This window comes from Andrographis paniculata, unplaced genomic scaffold (assembly GCF_009805555.1).
Source record: "Andrographis paniculata isolate CXL003 unplaced genomic scaffold, ASM980555v1 Contig67END, whole genome shotgun sequence".
In the NCBI taxonomy this organism is placed as follows: domain Eukaryota; kingdom Viridiplantae; phylum Streptophyta; class Magnoliopsida; order Lamiales; family Acanthaceae; genus Andrographis; species Andrographis paniculata.
In genome coordinates, this window is record NW_026137603.1 from 65,953 (window position 1) to 72,606 (window position 6,654).

The 6,654-nt window shown below is 33.1% G+C and overlaps 1 pseudogene; it reads right to left on the bottom strand.

Annotated features, from left to right (window-relative positions):
- Nucleotides 1–415: 415 nt before the first annotated feature.
- Nucleotides 416–4,070, bottom strand: LOC127263253 (ADP-ribosylation factor 1-like; annotated as a pseudogene).
- Between the last annotated feature and the right edge of the window lie 2,584 nt (nucleotides 4,071–6,654).

Consider the following 6,654-nt stretch of genomic DNA (forward strand, 5'->3'; position numbering starts at 1 on the left):
TTTAAGTCATACTTCTTATAAATTTCGAAAGGCAATACAAGAAAGGTATTAAAGTAGATCCTTACGTCCTTGTAGTTCCACTCAATAGGATCTTCACCAACGACATCGCGAAGGGTAGTCGCCCCAGCAATGGTCGGCAAAATAAGGGGTGTGTCCGGGACTGAGGCGGATGTCACGAAGACCTTGACCAGGAAAAGTGTGTCACCTACAGCATCCACAAGTGCAATTTTTGAGTATATTGAGCCATAGATATCAACAGACGTTCAAAATGTATGTATAACATGCCATAACACAGACATTAGAAGTGTAAAGCTTTGCAACTAGAACAATACGAGTATGTATATTCAGACATGTCGTACAATACATGGTATTATATCCATGAATTAGGTACCAAAGCACATTATGTATCCATGAATTACCAGTCTAGGCCCTCAAAGAGGCCATCTCCCTTTATGGCGGAAGTTTTGAAGATAGACCATTACCGATTCTTAATTTTGTGAAACTCTAAGGCCTCAGTTATCGAAGCATCATCCATTGCTCCAGGAAGATCCTGTAAGTCAGATAATGTTAAGCCATAAGAGAGTACACTTATCTAACTTGTGAGTGGATTAACAAGCAACTTCCACCGACACACAGAGTTAACAAGTATGCAAATGCATCAAGAAATTTATGCTTATCGTATGTAAATTAAGTGCAATGTTAATGTTTATATATATATATAGCAGAAAGAATGGTATAAAATTCCACCTGCTTGTTAGCAAATAAGAGGACAACGGCGCCTTTTAGCTCTTCCTCCTGGCAAGGGACCAATGTAATTCCATATAAGAAAGAGGAAAGTACAGTCAATCATTAACAAAGATCATCAACAGTTTAAACAAACAGTTTAACTGACGTAGGAAAAATTAAAACAACTAGAAACAAGAACAATTTTTCATTTCTATTTAAGTTGAAAACAAACTGCCAAGGCCTAAAATATTAAAAACCAAAGCTAAAGGTAAACAAACTGTTAAGTACTGGTTCAAGTTCCAGGGCCACCTAGGTAGGAACTTACTGTAAGAACACTCAGAGAACTTCAAAGGATTATGTGCAGCAAAATTATGCAAACGGTGGCCATTCAATATTTTACAAAAACTACTAAAGTGTTTATTAAAAAAACATCACTCTAATTCTATTATGTTCTTGAAATTTAAAGCTTCACAATTAATGAGAACATTGTTAACCTTTGACAACTAAAAGTACCATAATCGGGACAGCATACCTGTTGAAGCCAAGCACAAGCAAGTTGTTTACCATGAATATGTGATGGTGACATATGAAATAAAAAATATTTTCATTACATTCTTAAGATCTGTCCAGTAACATAGAGTTTAGCTTATTTGATCTTCCATTAACCTTGGTGTAAAACGGAACAAGAACATCCCCTTTGAAATATATAGGTGATGAACTTTCTTCTGATAGTACATAAATGGAAATATCACCTCCAATATTGCATGGAATTCTTCCTTGGCAACCACTAGTCTATCAGTATGACTTGAATCACTAACATATATTATCGCTTGAGTATTGGGAAAATAGGACCTTCAGTATGGCCTAAGCAACAAAGCAAAACATCTTAGCATCGATTCAAGGGATTAGGAAGAAATAAAAAGGAAAAGATACCGGAAAATAAGAATATCATTTAGTATATGTGTATCATGTGGTTGGTTCAAAGATGAGTAAGGTCTATTGTAAGATGCACTCACTCACCACAAGTCATGTTTTATATAGAAATAAGGATTCTCGCTATAGCATCATCTAGTAATAAAAATATGTAGCACTTTGGCTATCAACAAAAAAATGTACCAGCAATCTATCCAGATTTGAAGGATTTGGCAAAGTGTTGTCTTAATTCAAAATTTTGACTTATCCACTTATGTATATATATAAACACATTCGAGATAAACAATCATTGAAATTCAATAGTTAACCAAAGCTCCTAGTGAACAACAACCAATGTGACTGCAATAATATAGCAAAAAAAAAAAAAAAAACTACTGCTAGACATTTTTACCACTTCCATTGAAAAATTAAAGTGAACTTGATGTTGTCAAGCACCACATAAAGTATTAAAAAATATACAAAAGAAAAAAGTTAAAATTTTTCTAAAAAAATAATAACAATAAAAGCAATTCCTACCTGAAAACAGAATATTATTTTGACAATTTCACCTGGGTAAACTATTTATCCATGGCAGTAATTAACTAAATCTATCAATTCTTAGATACAGAATAAAAAATAAAACATTCTATTGAAAAGTAAAAAAGTATGAAAAAAAATCATTAGAGAGAGATTTTAACATGGATTTAGAACGAAGAAATGTCATTACTGCACAAATCCAATAGGCAATATTAGACAGGGTACAGACACATGTCAGTATTGTGTGATTGAAAAGAGAACCATTAAATTGGACAAATTAACTAAATAGACGATAGAAATAAAAATCACAAGTAATTACTTGGAACTTTTTTGAGTAATTAGTTACCTGATACTGGTCTGCCCACCTACCACAACAAGGAAAACCACCAATGTTACGAATAAAAAACTTCAAAATGACTTCTTAGAAATGGTTGGAAGAGAAACTACTAAGTAATCACAAAACCACTTAGCATAAATGAAATTGTGATAACAAAGAGCATTCCCATGGTTATTTTCTTGAATGTTATTTTATGACTTCCACAGGTTAAAGTTATAACTGTGTTTTGTAGTTGCATTAAGCTTAATGGCCTAGATGCCTAATTATACTCTAGAATCACGACCCACCCTCATAAGCAAATCGTATGTCTATAAAGTAAATCATAACTTATAAAATCCTTCGGCTCCTTGATGGAAAGAATGAAAAAGAAAAAATAAGGAAGCAAGTTTAAAACATTTACATTCCAATCATTTAGCTCATGAGACACGCCGAAACTGCAAGTATAACAAAACAATATTCCTCCCTCATTGGTGAAGTGATTATATATATTTAAAAAAAAAAATATCTTAGGCTAACTAGAAGGATAATGTTGACTTGTAGTCTACATTCTCTAAGATAAACCTACAATTATCTTTTATAATGTATGGCAGCATTTGAAACCATAGCCAGTGGCAACATTTAATAGCTGATAGTTGTTACAAATTCATTCCACTGTGTATTAATGTGAATAGTTCATCCATGGACATCATTTGTTTTCATGCTCTGGAGCTCTAATGAGAGTGAAAACCTAAAGCCAAGAAGTCCTCAACTTCTTCTTTTCATAATTTCAACATAAATCACCAAGGGCGACACATGACACAGTCAATAACAACCAAACTCAGAAATTAAAAATTAAAATGATGAACCCCATATGAAAATAAACAAATTCACGAGTCCAAGTCAAACAGCAAGGATCCTGAAAGCCAAAAAACTTTGAAAACAATCCCAATTCTATTAAGGATGATAAACTCACCTAAATCCCAAACTTGGAACTTTATGTTGTTATATTGCACTGTTTCCACATTGAACCCAATAGCTGTAAAATGAAAAAGACATCTACTCATTAATCAAGTAAAGCAAAGTTTCCCTAATCATATTTTCAGACTACACATTTCGCATATCACCATTTGTCATATTAAATTCTGCCTATGAAATAGATGCAGCAAATTAATGAACTCAAGAAAGCAACCAAAACAAGCTCAAGAGAAGAGAATAACATAAAACAATTAGAAACAACGCAAAATATCCAAAAATTAGCGCGTTAAATGTCAGTCAACCCACGTTCATAGAATAACAGTATCGAATTGCTTAAAGTGAGGATAACAAGGTAAGTACTTGGAATAGTAGACATTACTTCGCCCATCTGAAGTCGATCTGCAAAAACCAATAGCTATAGAGAATTAATTAAAAGTCATCACCACGGCAAGTAGGCAACCACAACAACATGAATCGTATGAAGCGAAAAATGAGGCATACAAAGAATGGTGGTCTTTCCGGCATTGTCGAGGCCCAACACAAGAATCCGACCTTCCTTGTTCCCGAAGAGTGAAGAAAACAGCCTCGTGAAAACAATTCCCATCTCACCCTCAATCAATTTGAGAGTGAATACGATGAATTGAATCTAACTATGTTATAATATATAAAATAAACAAATAAAGGATCTGATCTGATCCAGGCAAAGTATCAGCACCTCTTACCCTCCCTTTCCTGCACAAATTTGAAATAAAAGACGATGACTCACTGTAACTGGAACAATGAGTATAATCGTAATGCAAAAATGAAGCTGATTGGCATTGTGACGAAATACCTGTAGATGACAGTGAGCCAGGCTGGGTGCATCTCAGCTGTCAGCCCCGCGGCTGTGCGCGTTGTTATCTTTCCCAGTCATGATACAATATACTCTCATTATAAATAATTTTATACTCCAGCCATGTATTATTTTATCATTTTTATACTCTCATCACCCATCTTAAACAACAAGACAGAAACACAAACACCTCAACCCATACTGATCCTAGGGTAGAGTCGAACAGGTGCAGATTGAGATTCTTCCCTTTCAAACCAGCAGACCAAAAACCAAAATTCCAGAACCAAAATAATCATGTGATAAAATTACAACATTAATAAATCAAACTTCACAGGGCACTTAAACAATCTGCCTACTAGTTCTCTAACACAAGAATACGTTATCCTACCAACTAATCAAGTTCTGTTTATCACACACAAGCCATACAATTCCCAATACCACATGAGAAAGAAAAAGAATATTACGACGCCCTATATCGATTTCTCCTTACAGAGGACGCGACGAAGATCCGTGGATCGATCCTCATACTACTCGAGATAACTTAAAAACATTACCTGGACGCCGTGCCGATTAACCTCCTCGATCCCACCTTCGTCCAGTGCTGATTGAGAAATCGCGTCGAAGAATGAGATGTGCCCTAACTTTCTGAAATTTGCTAAGTGTGAAATCTATTCAGCACCGAGGAGGGGAATAAGAAAGCCTGCGCGTGTGGGTATGAAATCGTTCTTAGTTTTCCAAAATCGCTATAGCGTTTCTACCTTTTTTTAAATCCAAAATATATTTTAAATTTAAAAAATAAAAGTAAACACCATTTCTTACGAAGCACAATCGTAACTAATGTTATTTTGAACAAAGTCTACCAACTCCGTTTTTGTTACGGATTATTTTGCGTAATTAAAGAACCTGAAACGTTGACCAAGAAAATATATATTTGGTCACGGAAATTGTCGTAACAAAAACCATTATTTGTTACGATGTTATTGTAACGAACTGTCGAGCCGTGGTGAAAGATCATTTTTTTGGTAGTGTATAGTTCTAATTGCAGTGCTTTTCCTATTTGTGGTAGAGTTTTCGAAATTACTATATTTAGAACTTTTGTTTTTTCAACGTTTTTCCTTTATATTATATATAGAATGTTATAGATTATACTTACTTTGTGCTATATAGTTCTAATTGCAGTGCTTTTCGTATTAGTTGTAGGGTGTTCGAAATTAGTATATTTAGTGCTTTTGTTTTTTCATTATTTTTCATTTATATTGTATAGCATGTTATAGATTATACTTACATTGTGCTCTATAGTTCTAATTGCAGTGCTTTTCGTATTTGTGGTGATGTGTTCGAAATTAGTACATTTAGCGCTTTAATTTTTTCAATGTTATTCGTTTATATTATGTAGCATGTTATAGATTATACTTACTCTGTGCTCTACAGTTCTAATTGTAGTGCTTTTCGTATTTGTTGTAGGGTGTTCGAAATTAGTATATTTAGCATTTTTGTTTTATCAATGTTTTTCCTTAATATTATATAGCTTGTTATAGATTATACTTACTTTGTGCGCTATAGTTCTAATTGCAGTGCTTTTCGTATTTGTTGTAAAGTTTTCGAAATTAGTATGTTTAGCGTTTTTGTTTTGTCAATATTTTTCCTTAATATTATATAGCATGTTATAGATTATACTTACTTTGTGTTATATAGTTCTAATTGCAGTGCTTTTCGTATTTGTTGTAGGGTGAACGAAACTAGTATATTTAGTGCTTTTGTTTTTTCACTATTTCTCGTTTATATTATATAGCATGTTATAGATTATACTTACTTTGTGCTCTATAATTCTAATTGCAGTGCATTTCGTATTTGTGGTAGAGTGTTCGAAATTAGTATATTTAGCGCTTTCGTTTTTTCAGTGTTTTTCCTTTATATTATATAGCACGTTATAGATTTTACTTACTTTGTGCTCTCTAGTTCTAATAGCAGTGCTTTTCGTATTTGTGGTAGAGTGTTCGAAATTAGTATATTTAGCGCTTTTTTTTTTCAATGTTTTGCGTTAATATTATATAGCATGTTATAGATTATACTTACTTTGTGCTCTATAGTTCTAATTGCAGTGCTTTTCGAATTTGTGGTAGAGTGTTCGAAATTACTATATTTAGAACTTTTGTTTTTTCAACGTCCTTTATATTATATATAGAAAGTTATAGATTATACTTACTTTGTGCTATATAGTTCTAATTGCTGTGCTTTTCGTATTAGTTGTAGGGTATTCGAAATTAGTATACTTAGCGCTTTTGTTTTTTCATTATTCTTCGTTTATATTATATTGCATGTTATAGATTATACTCACTTTGTCCTCTATAGTTCT